At 40.6% G+C, this 20,454-nt stretch overlaps 1 pseudogene; it reads left to right on the plus strand.

The window, feature by feature from the left end:
* Nucleotides 1–201: 201 nt before the first annotated feature.
* LOC113046242 (myomegalin-like) overlaps nt 202–20,454 on the plus strand; it is a 33,581-nt pseudogene continuing 13,328 nt past the window's right edge.

Here is a 20,454-nt window from a genome sequence, read left to right on the forward strand (position 1 = left end):
TTTTTCTGATGGTGGCTGTCTTTTCTTGTGTAGATATGTTTTTTTGTAGTAATTTTTATTTACTGGTTGCAATTGGTTTTGTTATAATACATATTGTTAATATTTTTCCTAGAGAACAGCACAGGTTGCCTCGATGAGGAAAAATAATGGATATGACTGTGAATGAAGCAAAATATGAACCGATCACATAGAAATCATGTAATGACGGTCCTCAGTCCTGTAAATATAATGTGAACATGATCTGTAGACAGTGAGAGTTTTGGGCAACACCAGAAATAGATGAGACAATAGGAATGTTTCGGAAACCATCATTGTTTCTGTGATTCTGATTGTGTGTGTGTGTGTGTGTGTGTGTGTGTTACAGGAGCTGCGTGAGATGGTTGAGCAGCTGCGGTCTGAGCTGCAGGTCAAAGTGTGTGAGCTGAGAGATTGTGAAGCTTGACTCGCTCAGAAATCACTGACCGGGACAAAAGTATTGCACAGCTCCAGCAGAGTTTATGCCGCAAAGACGCGCTGCTGCAGGTCCCTATCTCCCTTATACTGGAATGAAGACGGGACCTTTCTTGTGTTTTGTGTCAAACTTCAGCTTTGTTTTACTTCCAGGAGTATGCAGAGCTTGACTCGTGTGACTCCAGCAGTCGCGAGGAGAGAGACGCGCTGCTGCAGACGCTAAGGAGCCGCATCCGAGACAGAGACGCCGCGCTGGAGGTGTGTGATCCATCACATCTATTCTGTCCTGTCTGGCTCTTGTAGACCCCCACACAGGAAGTTAGGTAGCTCTAATTAAAATCAAATGTGACCTTGGACCACAAAACTTAAGTGTCAGTTTTTCTAAATTTGGATTTATACTTCATCTGAAAGCTGAATAAATCATCTCTCCATTGATGTGTGGTTTGTTCGGAGGACAATATTTGTCTGAGATACAACTATTTGAAAATCTGGAATCTGAGGGAGCAAAAAAAATGAAATATTGAGAAAATCATCTTTAAAGTTGTTCAAATGAAGTTCTTAGCAATGCATATTACTAATCAAACATTAATTTTGATAACATTTACAATAGGAAATTTCCAAAATATATTCATGAAACATGATCTTTACTTAATATCCTAATAGTTTTTGGCATAAAATAAAAATGTATAATTTTGATCCATAAAATGTATTTTTGGCTATTGCTACAAACATACCCCAGCAAATTAAGACCTAGGGACCCTTTGGTCTGTGTATTTTATGTGTCTCCTTTATTTGACACCCCTGATTCAGATCATCAGCTCGTTAGGAAAGGGCTCCATGAACTGAGCTGAGTGTGTCAGATAAGAGAGACCGGGTTTCAGGATTGAAACCACTGCACTATTCACACTGTTATTGCATCTTCTGTCACGTGATAGTGAGGTGATGAAACCTCTATCAGTGAGTGTGTGTTTGTGTCTGATTCCTCAGATCTACTCAGGTGATCAGATGCACCACTTTCCTTTTCTTCTGGAAGTCTAGCTGAAATCTGTGTTGTGTTTCAGCGTTCAATCGATGAGAAGTTCCTCTGTCTGGAGGAGAAGGACGGTGAGGTGCGTCGACTGCAGCTGGTGCTCCGTGAGAAAGAGCGAGACCTGGAGAGACTGCGGCTGTGTCCTCAATAACAACAACGACACCATCACGGTGTGTGTCACGACCAGCACTGATGCACACACTGGCTACGTTTAAACCAATAACCAATAATCTGTTTGTAATCGGATTGACTGCTCAGTCCAGACTGAAAAACCTTCATGAAACTCCTTATGCGATCCGACTGAACTCGATCAGAATTAAATTTCGATTCGATTGAAGGGGGTGTTTATTCCTCTTCTAACACCGTTGAGAGCCCATGTAAACACTCGATCAGACTGAAACCTGAAACTGAAAGGACTGTGCTTGTGCAATTATGCAGAAATAGCGTTTTGATGTATGATGTTCGGAACAACGGCTCTTAATTTTGAATAAAGGTGTGTATGAATGAGTGTCCTGTCATTATAAAACTCTCCTTTACTTGGCAGCTGTGAGGTGGAGCAGCACAGCCTCCCAGCAGTCCTTCTTTTGGATTCTCATCCACAGGAACCCAGTTTGGGGCGCAGGGAGGGACTTCTTTACTGCATGATAAATATGAGAAGCATGGCACAGTGGTATATATATATATATATATAATATATATATATATATATATATATATATATATATATATAATATATATATATATATATATATATATATATATATCCATAAATAGATAAAATATTAAATTCTGCTCTTAAAAACAAATAAAGAGTGTAGGAGACTGGTTATTATGTGCAAACATTGAAAAAAAAAATCTATTCCGATTTGAAGCTTGTAACATATAAAAGCGCACATCAACCCATCACTTTATTTAGTGTTTCATGTAAATACTACAATCAGATTCATCAGTTTTGAACCTGAACCAAAATTGTGCATGTAAGCGTAGCCACTGTCTGCTTAACTGTGTCTAAACTCTGTGTGTGCAGGGTTTGGATGCTCTGGTGCGCAGTAAGGATCTGGATTTGGAGAGAATGCAGGAAACGTGCCAGAAACTGGAGTGGCTGAACAGCAGAGCGATGAGAAACACACACTCGCTGTACAGGAGAGAGACGGCATCATTCAGCAGCTGCAGAAGGCGCTGCGCTCACACAGCAGAAGAGAGCGAGGTAACACACACACTAGGCTAGTCTCACACACCCTACAGCAGTGCTTTCTGTCTGTTGAAAACATCTGATCACCTCATGAACACAAGCAGCAGGATCTCTGCTTGTCTGATGTTTACATTTCTGCATTCAGCAGACGCTTTTATCTAAAACTGCTTGTTACATTCAGGGAATGTGCTTTATCGGTCGCTTTCAAACCCCTGCCGCCGCTGGTGTTATAACTCTACTGGAACGTGTAAACCACAGCTTTGCATCGGATGCACTGATGTAAACGTGCACAGAAACATCTGAAGGATGCATAAAAGCAGCCAATCAGATTAGAGCATTCAATTTCAGCAGCTCATGGCGTTATGCATCAGTCAGTTAATGCTACACACACACCAAACACAGATGTCCCCATGCACACTTTAAACACACATGGCCACTTGTGATGGGTGTGTGTGTTTGCAGGAGCTCAGGTCAGTGCTGCTGGAAGAAGTGTCCACTGCTGACCTGCTCCATGATCTCGCAGTCCCATCTGACCATGAAAGAGCATCTGTTTCAGGAAGTGATGTCAGACCGTAGCCGGCAGGCACAGGAACACCACAGACAGCTGACGGAGCTGCTCCCACACCATCAGCTCCAGAGATCAGGACATGAAGGTGCAGCTGATTGTCAGTTCATTACTGTCTGCTGGCTGATTTCTTCATCATGTTTGACATGTTCTGGTCTCTCAGGATTACAGCCAGCAGTCGGGCCGGGTGATTTCCGAGCAATCGGGTCAGTTGCAAGAGTTGCGGAGGCAACTAACATTGCGAGAACAGGAGCTGAATGACATGAACAGGCAGCGAGAGAAGGACGTTTCTGCGTCCAGAGAGCTGCAGAGACTTCAGGACGTACTCAAGGAGAAAGACACTTTCCTACAGGTCAAACACACTCACACACACTTGGCGGAACCTCATGAAGGGCGTGCCTTTATAGCTGTTCAGTGAAGAGAATCAGACTGACTAAAAAACAACTGACATATTCGTCTGCTTTTTCTCATTAAAAGGGGTCATATGTTGCCATTTCAAGTTTTCCTTTGTCTTTTGAGTGTTACATGCTGTTCCTGCTTAGATAAGATCCTTAAGATCCTTAAAGCTAGGGTTGCTGTTATAGACGGTGTTAACGGTTTTACCGGTGTGAAGCACAGACACTACAATTAAAACTGAACGTGGCTGCTCTATGCAGCGTGCTGAACGACAGTCACATCATGGATCAGATTTCATTTATCATTTGAGCAAGAAGAGTGAGGTGTGAGACATACGAGATGAGACGATGACAGAAGAGTTTGAAAAAATACATGCAAAAAGCACCGGATTTAAAAATATTTAGGATTTTGGATAGCCTGTTCTCTTCCACAGAGGTGGACTGTAGTGAAGTCTTTTTACTTTACTTCAAGTAAATGTAAAAAGTATCTGCAGTGTATCAGTGTTATTATATTATTTACTTCACTAAAGCCTACTTTTTACGGCACTTCATTTCATAAATAAAAGTTGTTGTTCGTTTTATCATTAATACTTAACTACATAAAAAATGGACTGATTTCTTGTATTTTAAGTAAATCTTTGAATTACTTTTACTTAGTAAAAGAAAGTAATAGATTTCTAATGTAATTAAGTATTAAATAATGTTTAATATGGAATGTAGTGCATTAAAAAGAACAATATTATACTTTGGAATGTTGTGAAGTAAAGTTTTCTAAAGAAAATTGTCTGAAAGTACAGACACTTGAAGTACTTTTGCAGTAGAGTAAAAATGCTTCACTTCTGTTCTTTTTTACAATGTGCACCACCGTACCAAGTTAATGATGGCTGTGCATCAGTGTAACTTTGGTAATGATGGGCTGTGCATCAGTGTACCTTGGTAATGATGGGCTGTGCATCAGTGTACCTTGGTAATGATGGGCTGTGCATCAGTGTACCTTGGTAATGATGGGCTGTGCATCAGTGTACCTTGCTAATGAATGGGCTGTGCATCAGTGTACCTTGGTAATGATGGGCTGTGCATCAGTGTACCTTGTAATGATGGGCTGTGCATCAGTGTACCTTGGTAATGATGGGCTGTGCATCAGTGTACCTTGGTAATGATGGGCTGTGCATCAGTGTACCTTGCTAATGATGGGCTGTGCATCAGTGTACCTTGGTAATGATGGGCTGTGCATCAGTGTACCTTGCTAATGATGGGCTGTGCATCAGTGTAACTTTGGTAATGATGGGCTGTGCATCAGTGTACCTTGGTAATGATGGGCTGTGCATCAGTGTACCTTTGGTAATGATGGGCTGTGCATCAGTGTACCTTTGTAATGATGGGCTTGCATCAGTGTAACTTTGGTAATGATGGGCTTTGCATCAGTGTAAACTTTGGTAATGATGGGCCTGTGCATCAGTGGTACCTTTGGTAAATGATGGACTGTGCATCAGTGTACCAGGGCAATGATGGGCCAGGTGCCAGTGTACCACAGTAATGATTGGCTGTGTGTGCAGGAGTTTCTGCGGGTCCGAGTGAGTTGAACTCCACACCAGAACCGGCACAGGGTGAGTTTTCACTGCAGTACCTCCCACATTAGATCAATTAAAATTATTGATTCACTACATTCTGTGTGTGTGTGTGTGTGTGTGTGTATGTTTGTGTGTGCGTTTATGATGACCAGCCGTGTGTATGAGCAGCTCAGGTGATCTGGATGTACAAGCCATCAGAGATGAACTACAGCTGACCCTTAAGAAATACAAAGAGACTGAGGTAAACACACACACACACACACACACACACACACACACTAAATCAGGTACACATGTAGATCATGTCATTTTTATCTAGTTATCACTTTTCACAATCCATGTCCTAAATGTGGGAAAACCTTTCCTATTACTGTGTTCATTGAATAAATTAAGTGATTTTTAAAAATTCTTTAGTCGGTGCATTACAGTTTTTTACAGACGCTAGGACACATTTCTCAATACTTAGGTCACTTTTGCTAAACTCTTCACACAGTGAGCACAACAGAAGTCTATGTGGGCTAAACTGAGGATCAGTTATCATTGCTTTGGCACAAAATGCATTCAATGACTACATCTTTTCTCATTCAGACACAGCAACTGCCAAAACTCTTTGTACATACAGGCCAATTTGCACATGCTTACATACTGTTTTCACAACTGTTAAACTGATATTCAAAACAATAAAATAATACAAAACTGAATAAGGCAGCAATTTGCTACATTTCTACAGTAATATTTGAATGAAATATATTTTAAATCTTAAAATTAAATGCTATAAAAACAATTATAAATATGACCAACTACATTATTAAATGTCCCTCCTGGACCGCAATGAATGCTGGACGCCTGGACATATTAGCAGAAGATTGCCAGGGATGGATCAGGCATGCCAGAAGATTCTTTCATAAGATGTGATGTGGATGAAAACCTGTGGCCAAATGGAGAAGACAAAGTAGATTAGCATTACTATTGTATCTTTAACATGGATGGTGTGTATACAAATTTTTGTATTTTGGAATTACTCAAAATAAAAATAAATAAACAACATAAAATACTGATGAATTCTGCATCATGTCTGATTCATTCCAGTAACATATATTGCAGTGAATTATAAACAGAGATGTGTCCTTGTTTTACACAAGAAAACATTGTATAATGCAACATGTTGTTAGTGTTTTTCAGTACAGTAGCGGGATTTGGAGTCAGAAAGGTTGAGAAACACTGTAGTAATTGTTTTTCTGTCCTTTGTGTGTGTGTTTAGCGGGAGCTCTCAGAGATGCGCTCGGTTCTGTCTGCAGGGCATTACAACACATCAAGCTCTGATCAGCAGGTAACATCATGAGAGAGCACGTGTGTGTGTGTGTTTACGTTCCTCCAGTGTGTGTGTTAGTGTGTGTGTGCTTACGTTCCTCCAGCGTGTGTGTGTGTGTGTGTGTGTGTGTGTGTGTGTGTGTGCTTACGTTCCTCCAGTGTGTGTGTTAGTGTGTGTGTGCTTACGTTCCTCCAGTGTGTGTGTTTGTGTGTGTGTGTGTGTGTGAACTTGTGTTCTGTGTGTGTGTGAACTTGTGTTCTCTCTGTGTGTGTACTTACGTTCTCTGTGTGTGTCAGTGTGTCCTGCAGCAGCTGGTGTCGGAGCAGCAGGCGCTGAATGAAGCTCTGAGAGCAGAGAAGAGTGTTTATGAGAAGCTCAGATATGTCCAAGGTCAGGACGACAGGTCAGAACTCCAGCACACACTCCGTGTTAAAATCCATCACTCATGATGCTGACCTGAGTGGCAAATAGCAAAAAACATATCATCATAATAATCATAATAAAATATCATAATAGTCGTCCATGTGATATGACTCTTGCATTCAAAGTCTTCTGAAGTCATGTGATGCTTTGTGTGAGGAAGAGACTGATATTAAACCAGTTTATCACTGAAAACATCTGTCTCTGCTGAAGCTTTCAGATCTCACACTCCTACCTGTGCATCATGTTTCACATGATATCAGCAAGTACAAACATCAGTCACAGAGCAAGTGTGTGTTGATAGAATGTTCACTGTTGTCTGAACTCTTGCTTTAAGAGCTGAAGAGCCACTGGCAGCTGTGTGTGAGTGGTTCTGTTCTGATGCGTCTGTGTCGTTAGCAGTGCTGAGAAGCCTGGAGCGCTGCACACTGAACTGCACTCGCTTCAGGTGCTGCGCCAACAGCTGGAGGAAACCCTGACGAGGGCCCGCGAGACGGCGCTGGTGCTGCACCGGGCCGTGCTGATCCAGACCGACTATGGAGGTGGGACACTGCAGGGCCACTAAATCTGAATAAACCTCTAGCTCGTCACTGAAATGAAGACACATAACCAGCCAGTACTCGTGTGTGTGTGTGTGTGTGTCTGTATGTTTTATCCATTTATCCAAATGATGTTTGTGTCTGTTGATGTTCTGTGTACGGTCCTGCCTCATTCATGAATTAGAGTTCCAGAAACGCCGCAGCTGGACTGTAGAACATACTGGCTGTGATTTGGCTCTGGAAACAGAAATATAAGAACGAGATGTATGAAGAGGAGATTTAGTGTTTGTCTTGTTTCTTTCTAGAATCCAGTAGTGATGAAGATGAAGACGATTGTGACAGCAGCAGCAGTGAGGAGTTCCCAGACAGCATCGAGGAAGATGAGATCAAACTGACGGCTCAGAGTCTGACGAGCACGCAGGTAAGAAGAAAACCTCTGAGAAACAGCTCTTAAAGAAATACTAATTCAGAGTCTCCTGAAGCTCAGGGTTAGAAATGGAGTTGCTCATCTGTTGTACAAACCTTTCCATTACTGGGCCAGATGAAGGCCACAGCTCCTGAAGATTATAGGAATTATTTAAAAGATTCAGCTGCAACAAAATACTTTTTGTTTTATGGTTTTAATTTCATGTTTGTTGCTTGAAGCTCCTTCATCTCCAATACTATTATACTTTTAAAAGACAACATCTTTAATTCATATACACATTTAACTCTTTCCCCACCATTGATAAGTTATCTTGTCTTTTAGAAGACAATGACAGTGCTTCCCCATCACAGACAAGTTTTTATGGCTTCTCGTGTCTTCACTCAGGGGCGCTATTACACATCTTCTGAACAAGTACAAAACCTCCCGAACAAAAACACAAGTGAACAGGACTGAGAAAGGAGCGATCTCTTATGTCAACAAATGCATGTTAAAAATAATGTAAGCAGCATATAATTAAAAACAACATAATGTTACAGAGTAAAATGTTGATCCAGGAAGTGGTATATGTCTGTGCAGGTGTTGTTGAAAGCGATTAACTGGATTTATGCTTTGATAATCATACTGAATATTATCCAGATGTCATTTTGGAAAAGAGAAGAGGCTCTGATCTTTATTCTTGTGTTATGCATATTCAAATATTTAAATGGCAAAATATACTGGAACTGAATTTGAGGGAAAATCATCAAAATCACTGGCGGTGGATGGCAACTTAAAAAAATGATAAATGCTGGCAGGGAAAGAGTTAAGAATCTGAAATATAGTCTTTAGTATTTGTTTGTGGTTAGTGTATCTGTGCGTGTTCTTCTGACAGAGAGCTGAGGAGTTTGGCAGGAAGCTGATGTCTCACAATACATCAGAGCAGAGAAACCAAGATAATAGTGAGACGGGCTGCTCCTCACTCGCTCGCTCCAGGTACCAAATCCATTCCCTTCAGATCGCTTGAGTCTGCTGGCGTCTTCCTGCTTTGATGCAATCGTATCTCTCACAGGAACGATCTGAATGAAGACGAGTCTGGATTAGCAGCGGATGAGGAGGAATCTGTCAGGTGTCGAGGGTCGGAGAAGCGTGAAACAGAACGGCCAAACTCCCGTGAGTCTCAGGAAGTTTACTGTACGTTCCGAGAGCAGGAAGAGGAGGAAGAATATTATGATGAAGATGGAGAGGAAGGGGAAGATGTAAGGGGCCCTCAGGGCAAGCGTGGGCCCCCAAATGTGAAGCTGCGGGAGGGGAGGTGGAAGAGGAGATGCACCAGACCTCATTCTCTGGACCTCGGAGCTCTGCTGTCTCACGAACCTGCAGGCCGGCACACAGTTCAGGTAATACATCATCAGCCAAATAACTAGCACTGGTTAACACTAACCAGCTTCATTTTCATACAGCAAAGTACAGACTGAAGTACTACATCATTCAGGTAAGAACAGTGGGTTTGTGAAGGATTCAGTGTTTGTTTTGTGATCAGGATGTAGGAATGAAACGAGAGGTCGAGGGTGACAGCAGTGGTTCGAGCACAGGAGGGGGCGGAGCCATTGGCTTCTGGCAGTATGTGGAGGCGGGGCTTCGGGAGCAGGCGGAGCGTCTCCGTGGCGACCTCGCAGTGAGTCGTCAGGAGAGTCGCGAGCTGCAGGAGAGACTGATGGTGTCCGAGGCAACGGTGCAGGCACAGGCCGAACAACTGAAAGACTACAGAGAGCTGCTGAGTGAGGAGACACACACACATACATGCACCATACTTACACATGCGCACACACACATCAAGTGATCCTTATTTATATGACTATTCTTACAATACAAATTCTTTTTAAATTAGCTTTCAGTATTCAACAGGGACATAGTGTAACTATGTACTATGTAACATGTTAGGGTTTTTTCTCCCGCTGATGAACGATACAAACATTGACAGCCAATCAGAATCTGTCCTATTGTAACGAGCTTGAGAATTTAAAGCCTCATACACAGCTGCGCTGAGAATAAACAGATGATATCGTCAGCTGGTGTGGACACTAATATCATTATCTTTATAGTTCTCATTCTTGGTGTGTATGGGCCTTAACAATTCTTTAATGGATTTGAATAATAGAAATGTGCTAGTGTTACGTGTAAGCCAGGTTAAAGAGATGGGTCTTTAATCTAGATTTAAACTGCAAGAGTGTGTCTGCCTCCCGAACAATGTTAGGTAGGTTATTCCAGAGTTTAGGAAAAGGATCTGCCGCCCGCAGTTGATTTTGATCTAGTAGCAATGTAAGTTAATATAATATATTATCTTAATGAGAACTGTCCCTGTGCTGTGATGTTGTGATATTTTACCTAGTAAAATATGTACAAATGACTGTGAGATCGGTGTAAAATTTCCACACATTGCATTTAAATAAACACGCATTTTGATTGGTAATAACAATCATACGTCATTTTATGACGGCAGACCTGACACGACTCTGGCATTATTTTTACACTCACTAGAGGGCACTAAAATGTCAAATGTAAATATAGGTCTTTATAAGATTCTTGCACAAATGACCTATAGGGTCGTATTTTGTTGGAGGACAGGATTGCATAACAGTGAAAGCTAACGCTATGTTTCCTAAAAATGTGAAATGTAACGGTCCTAGTATTAAGCCTTTAAACAAATGTTGTCGTCAATAGTGTCAAACGCTAAGATCCAGTAGGACAAAAAGAGAGATACACCATGATCAGATGATAAGAGCAGATCATTTGTATCTCTATTGAGAACAGTCTCAGGACTATGATACGGTCTAAATCCTGACTGGAATTCCTAACAGATAAGATTTTTCTCTAAAAAGGAACATAGTTGATGATACTACCTTTTCTAGTATCTTTGACAGAACAGGGTGAATCGAGACACATAGACACACACCATACTAACACGTATACACACACATCCACTCACACACACACTCACCCCTGTGATTTGTACTGATGGTTCTGTCTTTGCCAGCTGAGAGCGCCGTGCAACAGGACAGTAAGCAGGTGCAGGTGGATCTTCAGGATCTGGGATACGAGACGAGCGGCCGCAGCGAGAACGAAGCAGAGAGAGACGATGCCAGCAGCCCCGGTACACACACTTGACACACACATACCTGACACAAATACACCAAACACAAACCTGACACAAACATCAACACAGCAGCTCCAAACTAGTGCCTTTCTTTTCTGAAGGAATGAAAACCTTTTAAAAAGAGAAAAGTGGGACAATAAACATGAGTGTGGGATGGCCTTTTGCTTTAATGACACCAGCACTGGAACTACATGAACAGAAATCGATGATTATGTGACACACCCAAATTTCTGCTGCATTCTGGGACACAGATGATGCAGTGTCTCTCAGTCTCAAATGTTTTGCATGTGATGAACATTCATGTGCTGATTGAAAGTAGTGCTGCAGCTCAGTGCATGTCGTGTTGTTCTGTCTTCAGAGTTTGATGAGCTGGAGACGGGCGTCTCTCTCTCAGTTTCGGTAAGCAGACGCAGTGACTGGAATGCAGACAGTGACGGTACGCAGAACGATGACCCGTCCTCACTGAAGCGTCTGGTGCAGGATCTGCGCTCACAGCTCTCTTGCTGCCAAAAAGTGATCCGCAGCCTGCAGCTACGCATCCGCTCTCTCTCAAACACCTCCGACTACGCCTCCAGCCTGGAGCGCACGCCACGCAAGGTAACGCACCGGTGATGTTAGCACTGACCTGTTAGTAACGTTACCACCGCCTCATCTGCAGAATCACTTCAGACTAATCATATTATACTTTGATATGTTGCTCTCTAATACTCGGCTGTGATTGGCCAGCCATTCTTTGGCCAAAATCGGTAATGACACCAAACTTTATAATGAATTGTTTTCTTGCACAGCCATGCTGATTTCATGTCTCTCTAATAACTCCTGCTTTTTACTTTGGTCTTTCCCTCAGATTAATAGTTCAAGTTAATTCATCTGTTAATGAGATTAAGAGCCACACAGGCCAGTGTATAGAGCTGTGCTTCTGACCCGTCAGGTGAACTGGGCGTTTCAGGTGAGCTCGGCTCACAGCGGTCCAGATGAGGATGAGGGCTGGCAGTCAGAGGGGCCGCTGAGACCCAGCTGCGAGCTGCAAGAGCTGGTGAACCGTGTGACACTGCTGGAGAAGCAGATCAGGAGCTCCACACGTGAGGGAAAGAGTGGCCCGGAGGACGGGAAATGTGCCACCTGGCCCGGGTGAGGCACTTTCAAGACTGCCAACCTTTATTTTCTGCAGCTCAAAGCACCTTTACTGCAATAAACAATGGAAATAACAGAATCAGTCATGCAAACTACATCAAATATAAAACCGATTCATTTTCAGCTGTCAAACAACTCTACAGAAGACAAGAGCATAATTTTTTTTTTTCGTCATCAGGGTTCGCTGCATAAACACAGTCATCATATTAACTGTGTCTTTAGAACACGTTTGACCAGCTAACAGTTAGAAATAATCAGTCTTACATTTCAGATTCAGATTAGATCCATCTACCTCTTTGTAACTGAATTATAGTTAAACATAGTTTTGAACAATGTCGGTGTGCATACACTTGTAGAAAACAATGTGTTAAAACATAGTCCTGCTCTGCTCTTCTCATCTGGAGCACGACCAGCTTTAGAAGTTTATTCAACCAGCCAGAGTTCAGTTCAACAGCAACAGAAATGCTGGACACGCAGCATATATTTCTGTGTTAAAAAAATACAGCAAAGCACCAATTTGTTTCCTCTTTCTGTATGTAAAGGAAGTACAACACACTGATCCAGGCCCAGGCACGAGAGCTGTCACACCTGCGGCAGAAGATGCGAGAAGGCCGGGGCATCTGCCACATCCTCACACAGCACCTGAGTGACACGACCAAAGCCTTCGAGGAGCTGCTGCGTGCCAACGACATCGATTACTACATGGGCCAAAGCTTCCGGGAGCAGCTTTCCCAGAGTTCCTCACTCGCTCAGAGAGTCAGCACCAAGATCAGTGGACGTGAGTGTGTGTGCACACTCTTTACAAGTACTATCTGACCTTTTCTTTAAGTTTCTGTTGGTTTGTAAATATACAGTCCTTCACTAAATGTTTTCTGTGTTTGTCAGGTGATCGTTCAGAACAGCAAGATGATAAAATGGGTCACGAGTTACTAGCACTGAGGTGAGCGTCAGCTGGAATTTAATATACAGAAGTTCACTTCACTTTATTATTGACAGGTGGTTGTGTTCTTCTATAGGTTGAGTAAGGAGCTCCAACACAAAGATCAAATCATTGAATCTCTCCACACTCAGTTACAGCAGCGTTCGGACACGCCCTGCAGCAGCCACGCCCCCTCAGAGACAACAGACCAGTCAGACTGCGCCTCGTTTGTGTCCAACGAGAGAGGATCTACCAATGAGGATGTGGACCTGTGCTCAGATCTGGATGCCACCATTGAGTTTCCACAGGAGGAGCCTCTACCCAAAGACAGAGGTGTGAAAACTACCATCACACACACACACACACACACACACACACACTCACACACATACACACTAATGAGAGTTACTAAAACAAACACTCACTCACACACACACACAAATAAAATGAGTAACTGAAACCAAGAAACACACACGCACACACACACACAAATGAGAATTACTTAATCACACACACATGCATACTCTCTCTCACAAACACACAAACTCACACAGGTTTGTTTTTGTGAATTGTGGGGATATTCCATAAAGAAAATATTTAATATTCACAGATGAAAGTTTAGTTATTATGAAGATATGTGCATTTCTCAGAACGAATACAAGCATGATAAATGTCAAGCCAATGAGCCTGTGCTTATATTTTCTCTACACCATATTTTAGATTTGAGATATTTAAATAATGTGCAGTATTATTTATATAATAGGCTATGAATTATGTGTTATATTATTCAAAGTAAATTGTGGTTTACTTTGCATCGGAGCATTAAAAGTGCTAGCCTATAGTGAGCTGTTTTAGTAAAACGTGAGGCACTGTATAATTTCACTCCCATTATTTAGGCCTAATTAAAAATACGAATAAATTAAACCTTCACAATTTAACTAAATCATTGAAACTCAAAAGAATAAACTGAATAATAAAACATCTTCACGTATAAACTCAAAATTTCTCATTATAATTAACAAAATGCAACTTCAATGATTTTTCTTGAAAAGTAAAGAGTCTTCTTTACTTGCTTTCATGTAATTTAAGTAAAATAAATAAATAAATAAATTGCAGCCGCATTTAAATGCAGGTTTGTATAATATTCCCTAAAATATATAAATATATATAAATATATAAATTTCCTTAAATATTTTTTTAAGATTTGCTCTGCAAGCATGATGCGGAGTGCTTCCGCAGCATTTATTCTTATTTGTCTACATATTTTATCTTCATTACAAATCTTGTTTGGTTTTATTTTGGATAATTGCATGTAAAAAAAAAAAATTACTTTGTAATGTATATACAAAATGTTAATTATTATTCATATTCAAGCGTTTCTGTGAAAACTATTAATGCGCATGCATGACAGGGAGGCGTCCTCTCGATCACATGATTTTTTTCCTGATAATTAAATAACTGAAAATTGGGTTGTCTCACATACATGACAAATATATCTACAGAAAGCTTGAAATGTATTTTAAACACATCAATTCAAAATGAAAGCACTGTGTAATCTGTGAAGGCTGCATCTCTCTCTTAAGGCGAGTCCATGTGGAGAGAGCCAGTACTGTAAATTTCATCTGGCAGCCAACAAGAAAACATTTGTTTATTAATTATAATTAATGCTACTTCTGCCTGTGCTTCGAGGCAAACTTAATGCATGCGCTTGAGCATGGTATATATATGAAGGCTCATTATGGATTATAGATATAAATTTAATATAAACCTGCGATTAGTTGAATAATGCCATGAATAATGACAAATGAACTACTAGTAACTAGAAAAATCTTACGTGGGAAGCAGATCTATTAAATACCCTCTAGACATCTCTGTTAAAGTTTTTAAAGCACTTTTTATGCATTTGCATAAATTCTTCTTTCAGAACCGTCCGTAATTGAGAGATGTCTTAACAATGATTTTTCCTCTGAAACACAAAAACGAAAATTTAAATAAAATTTATATTTTATGTTTTGAGAATGGCCAGCCCTTCTCTGCAGATATTGTCCTTCTGGTTTTTGCATATTAAATCACATAAATTCTAAAAAATATATAAAAACGTTTTTGTCACTTCTGTAATGCATGTGTATTCCCAAATCTAAAAAAGCCTAAAAACATGTTCATAAACTGATACTTTACTAATGTCTGGACTCTGGGATTGAATAGGCTACATTCTGTGAAAATGTATTGTTCACACTCTAAAAAATATTGTATGGACGCAACAAAATAAAACCGGCGACACTACTCAGGGCTCCCGTAGTTCTGTTGGACTCAAGCCTCTGCGCCATCTAGTGAGATTTTTGAATGCACAAGCAGTCTGACAAAACCCGATGATCCACATATAATCTGTCTGTGATTACATGAAGAAACAGATGAAATTGAGAAAAACGAAATCTAAACTGATATTTCCTACTGGCACACTACAGCAAAAGATATAAATAACTGGCCGAGCACGAAAATACTAATGTGCTTCAGACTTTTGCACAGTAGTGTATATATAAAGTAAGTATATTTAAATAAGTGTAATTAAAGTTCAAATGTGTTAAGGGCTAGAGTTTCGCTGGAGGAAACAGCTGTGGTGCGATGAGCGGTGAACGGAGCAAAATCTTTACAGTAGATTGGATACTGATGCTCCCTCGTGACCTTTTGTAAACCATATTTATGACAAAGAACTAGACAGATACCGTTATTCTAACAATCTATCGATAAACACACACCTTGTGTCCTCTGTTTCTGTTTGATTCCGCTCGCGCTGTTCCACTGCGGTCTGTGGATTAAAGAGCGCTGAAATGGGAGGAGACCGATCTGCCGCCGTTTTCAGATGAAATTTAAGCAAACTGACTCTGGGGCGATCGCAAATTTGAGCTCAGTTTATGGAGCTAAATGCTATAGCCCCGCTAAAAAAGCCTAGCTATGCCCATGCTTCTAGTGTACATTTCAGAGAGCCACGATAAATATTTCAATTGATCGCTCCGACATCTAAGAGGCACTGAAATCTGTGTTCTGATTCGGTTCTGTGCATACCAGTTCCATATTAGCACCGGGTTTCGGTACCCAACCCTATTCACAGTCTCACGGAAATCTCATGGATTGACAGCTGAACTTTCTCTAAATCCATGTAATTGCTTTATGCTAATAAAATGTAAAGAGTGGGGAAAAGCAAAAGAAACAGAGGAAAGTAGGAAAGGAATGAGTAAAGAGTAAAAGAGTAAACTATCTCTGGATATTAAGTGTCCCTGACTAAACAAGCCAGTGGAACCAAAACTCGGTGACAGAATGGAGGAAAAACCTTGGGAGAAACCAGGCTCAGTTGGGGATCAGTTATCCTCTGAGTAAACACTTGAATATGAATATATGGCAAAGATTAATATAAGAATCATTAATCAATAAGTAATAAATCAAAAATGAATAAATGCATATGAAAAATATTTGTAAACAACATATGAATTTAATCATTTAAACATGATAAACAAGATTTTTGAGAATTCAAATCAAAGAACCCTAACATTTGTTGAGTGACCCAGATTTCTGATTCTGGAAAACATGATCACCAGGTTTTGTTCATGTAGCTGCCGTGCTGCTGTCATTAAAACAAAAGACAAAATAGAACTAAAAATTAAATCTGTGAACTTCACAGTCTGTTTCTTTCTGATCTCAGATTGTTAATGCAGCTGTCTCTACCAAAACTTCAGATTGTGTGTTTTACCCAAATGCTAATGAAGAAGATTTCATTGCTGTTGTCAGTCCAGTGTCTCCCACTACAGGACACAGGAGAGTGCAATAGTATGTCACTGACACACATAGAGACACATGCATCTGTGCTCCACCGTATGCAGGTGTGTTCACGGGAATCTCGTCCAGCTCACAGCCTCTGATCCAAACCCAGAGCTGGCCTGCTCACTCTATCCCCATGACCTTTGCCCCCGTGCACAGTGTCCTGACTGCCCCAGCACAGCAGAGGCTGCCCATGAGATGTGAGCGCACAGCATGTGTTTATCCCCGATTGACTAACTTACTGCAAACCCACAAACAGAAGTCAAGTCACGTCATATCACCTTTATTTATATAGCACTTTAAACTAAATACATTGCGTCAAAGCAACTGAACAACATTCATTAGGAAAACAGTGTGTCAATAATGCAGAATGACAGTTAAACCTTCTCTGGATCGGTTAATATTGCTACTATTATTCTAACCATTGGGTGGGAGTGTTTCACTATGTGTGACACGTCACAGGGAGCTAGATATATTTACAGGTGTTGCAATTAGTTAGGAAAGGGTGTGGATGGCGAGGAACACACGGTTCTTGCCGTAGCCGTGAGCAGTCAGTTTACCAACAGCACGACAGCACTTTAATATTCAGCACTGGGTGAAATATCTTTTTTTTTTACCTTCATAATAAACGGGAACACCACCCAAAGAGAGCTAATGTTTGGACTCAGAATTTCCTGCTACGCATTGAGAACACCATGCCATCTATGCCGAGGCTTATAGGATAGCCTCAACAGGGACTAAGCATAATTCAGTTCTTCATATTTATTATTATTTGTTCATAACCTTGCAAACTCATGTGATATGATCAGAAATGAGTGCTTTCACCTGATAGATCCCAACACTTTAGAGACTTGTGTGTCCTGAAATTAATTTCTGCGTCACTCTTTCTAACAGCTTTCAGTGCTCCTCGCTCACTCTCCAGCTATCAGCTGACCATGCAATCAATCGATTACACACCTGTATCCCAACATGTACTGGGAAAGAGTGGAGGCCCATCTCTGCAAACAGATGCAATGTGGGACATGGAGAATATGATTCAACCAATAAGAGGTTTTGATGGATCATCTTATTATCAGTCTGGCAACAGTCAAACAGGTTTGTGTGTTTGTGTGTGTTACTGTCCAGCCATTCAATCAGCAGTTTAAATAAAAACAAACTGAGAAACAGTATAAACACATGGACTCCCCTTCAGTTGTTGTAAATATGATGTGATGCTGACAGGTGTTGATGTGATCGAGGAGCATCTGAGAGAGATCCGATCTTTGCGTCAGAGACTGGAAGATTCAATCAGAACCAACGAGAGACTGAGGCAGCAGTTAGAGGGACGTCTGGCCACATGGGAGAGAGACACCGGTATGTGTGTGTGTGTGTGTGTGTGTGTGAGAAAGACAATTCATATTTTGACACAATATGATGCTCACATTCATATTGTTAATCTGTTATTGGGCAACAGACCATCACATGACTGAAATTCAGAACAACAGTGTCATATTCAGAACAAATATGTGTCATTTTGTTCAATAAACCTGGTAAACGATTGTTTATTTAAAGCTTATTGCACTTCTGGTTAGATGCTAACTGCATTACGTTGCCTTGTACCTTACATGTGCAATGACAATAAAGTTGAATCTAATCTAATCTAATTAAATTTGCTTGAGAAAAGCCCTATTCGGACGGGACTAGTTTAACAGGGGGTCGTTAGAGAAATCTGTGTTTCACAGACGTACTTGGTGATTTTAATCCGTCCGAATCTGCCACATCTGTGTGTTTTGCTTGTGTGTTTTTCTCACACAACCTCTGTGATAATTCCAGAGCAAATTACCTACTGTTTTTCAGCAAACTCTGTGATCCTCTGAGAAAACGAATGCCGTCCGAATGCAAATGTCTGTGATTGCCGGTGATATTTTATTTCATAACGCGTTTCCTTGTGTGTTTTGGCCAACGCGAATTACCATAGATGCTCTTACCATGCACATGTTTGATATATTTGCTTTCCGGAAAAGAAATAATAATAATAAAGAAAATAATAATAATAAAATCAAGAGCCAGATCACATAAACTGTTAATACCGGCTATTGTAATATCAGCATCAGGTAAGATTACTCACATTCATTTATGTACTCAGTTACATAATGTAATTACAGATGCACCTTCTTAGGCTTTAAAAAAAATACAAACAAAGCCAACTTTAAGTTTGTCTTGACTAAGGGTTGGGAACTGATAACCGGTTCCGATTTTTAAAAGAACCGTAACCGTGAGCAATTTTTTAGTTTCTGAAAATGGTTCTGGTGCACGTGACCAAGCGCTGTGAGCAGACTTGCGCCGGTTTTCTGATGATTGTGCGTTTCCCGTGAAGGATGTCACAAACTGAATAACAGAAATGCCTCCCTGCCTCTTTTATTACCGAGTACATTGTTTCTAATGACGCACACTCTAAAGACTCGCCACGCCACATAGTGTCTTTAACTCCTGAACACGTTTCCCATGACTGGATGCACACTCTCTCCTTTGATAACGGTGCATGTTGTTTTGTCTGACTGTACATATACAGGCAGCGCAGTGCACCTGCCACCACTAATTTACATTATAATTAAGTCGTGGACTAATTAAGGGGAAGTCGTGGCCGAATGGTTAGAGCGTTTGACTCCTAATCCTAAAGTTGTGGGTTTGAGTCTTGGGCAGGCAATACCGTGGCTGAGGTGTCCTTGAGCAAGTCACCAAACCCCAAACTGCTCCCCGGGTGACGCAGCAAAAATGATGCCTACTGCTCCGTGTGTGTGCTCACAGTGTGTGTGTGTGTGTGTGTGTGTTCACTGCTGTGTGTGCACTTTGCATGGGTCAAATGCAGAGCACGAATTATGTCACTTCACTCAAACACTTATTTGTCCCATAGTGTAATTTAATACACATACTGACTTCAACTTGTACCACTAAATAAATAGACTGCTATTGTTATGTAAGTATGAGGGATAGATAATTTAGTGTACAGGTCATTTCAAGAGTGATAAACAAAGTGATATAAAATATTTATTTTCATGCATTTAAATTGTTTTAAAATGTGGAAACCACTCATTGCATCACAGCATCCCCTGACTGCATTATTATTTGTAAAATAGGGGCTTTATGGAGAGTGTGTATACATGATTATAAGTATAAAAGTTAATATTTTATTAATTTAGGGAAATGAACAAGTATCTCAGTCCTCAAGGGACTATTTGGCCAATTAGCTTATTCCCTCTTTTAAAAGCTAAATGTTATTGATAGTGTAAAAAACATCAACTTTGAAGCACATGCTGATTGATGGATTAGTATTACTCAACATTACTTACTACCTCCCACCAACACTACATTCAAAGAAGGTAAAATAATAAAAACATAATAATAGTTAATTTTAATTGGAACCAGAACCGTAAAATTTCAAACGATTTCTAACCTATAGTCTTGACTAACATTTTTTTCAAAATCTAGTTTGCTTTATGCAGTGTTTAAATTGAGTATGTGTGCTTGTGTATAGTTGTGAGAACCATTTCAAACTTAAGCCAAAGTATTGTTGT

Source organism: Carassius auratus, chromosome 27 (assembly GCF_003368295.1).
Source record: "Carassius auratus strain Wakin chromosome 27, ASM336829v1, whole genome shotgun sequence".
Classification (NCBI taxonomy): domain Eukaryota; kingdom Metazoa; phylum Chordata; class Actinopteri; order Cypriniformes; family Cyprinidae; genus Carassius; species Carassius auratus.